The sequence below is a fragment of the Xyrauchen texanus genome, chromosome 23, assembly GCF_025860055.1.
Source record: "Xyrauchen texanus isolate HMW12.3.18 chromosome 23, RBS_HiC_50CHRs, whole genome shotgun sequence".
NCBI lineage: Eukaryota > Metazoa > Chordata > Actinopteri > Cypriniformes > Catostomidae > Xyrauchen > Xyrauchen texanus.
Window position 1 is genome coordinate 332,128 of NC_068298.1, and position 1,086 is coordinate 333,213.

At 32.0% G+C, this 1,086-nt stretch overlaps 1 protein-coding gene across 1 annotated transcript in view; it reads left to right on the forward strand.

The window, feature by feature from the left end:
- Positions 1 to 501, forward strand: part of LOC127663008 (limbin) — a 16,619-nt gene extending 16,118 nt beyond the window's left edge. The window contains exon 22 of the mRNA XM_052154384.1: positions 1 to 501. This exon is cut by the window's left edge and continues 1,324 nt beyond it. The gene's annotated coding sequence lies outside the window, so the exon portion shown is untranslated.
- Positions 502 to 1,086: the final 585 nt, after the last annotated feature.

Below are 1,086 nucleotides of genomic sequence, written 5' to 3' on the forward strand. Positions count from 1 at the left end.
TGAGAGAGAGAGTGTGTGTGTGTGAGAGAGAGTGTGTGTGTGTGAGAGAGAGTTTGTGTGTGTGAGAGAGAGTGTGTGTGTGTGTCGTTTCTGCTCTTATGTCTGATTTGTATTGATTATGATGATCTGTAACATATATTATAAGTGTGACAGGAAGTGTTTACATGTCATTATTAGTTAAAAGATCAACTGAATCAGATGATTAGTTCAGTTTATTGTTCAGCCATGGCCTGAATATATTCAATTACACTGTCACAGAACCTGTAATAATCAGATCTTTAATTACTAATCCTCATTAATAATCACATCTTTACTCCTCCATGGCCATAATAATGTTTATAGATCATCAGCACACTAACATGTTTGTACAGAAGCTGAGGGATTATTGATGTTCATATGTTTGATTAACACAAATATCCATAAATAACAAATCAGAGTGAATAATTAAGCATTTTCATGGACATTAGAGCATAAAACACCGAAATAAATCATTCTGGACTTTATTCCACAGCAGCAGTTTGTTGAGGGTTTAGTTTATTAAGTTTGATTAATCGCGGTATTTACGAGCGTTTCATGTTTACGTCATTCATTATAATGCCGCCATTTTATTAGTTCGGATTTATATTTATTCCTCATGCTTAATCTTGCGATTGTCAAATAGCCTCAAAACTAAACAGACGTGATTCATGAACTACAAAAGTGCAGCTACATTAAAAAATAATAAAATATAAGTTTTAAATGAATAACACGATTTTATTAATGACATTACAGGATGTTTTAAAGTAAAATGAGCGAAATGGCTTTGAAGCGAGCAGTAGAAATGTGTTTTAACATGCATAAATCTCTGTGACTTTATCTCACAATTTACTGAAACTAAACTTCTGGATTATATGTAGATTAATACACATGTTATTAGCATGTTATTTGTAGGATGCATGATCAATCATGTGTTAGCTCGTGATGTTTTCATTTAAGTACATTCACATTTATTATAAGTTGTTGGTAAACAGCAGAACAATGAGATTGTAAAATACATTTCAGCAAAGAATAGCCCATAAAACTTCTCATTATTGCGGTTAATTACAG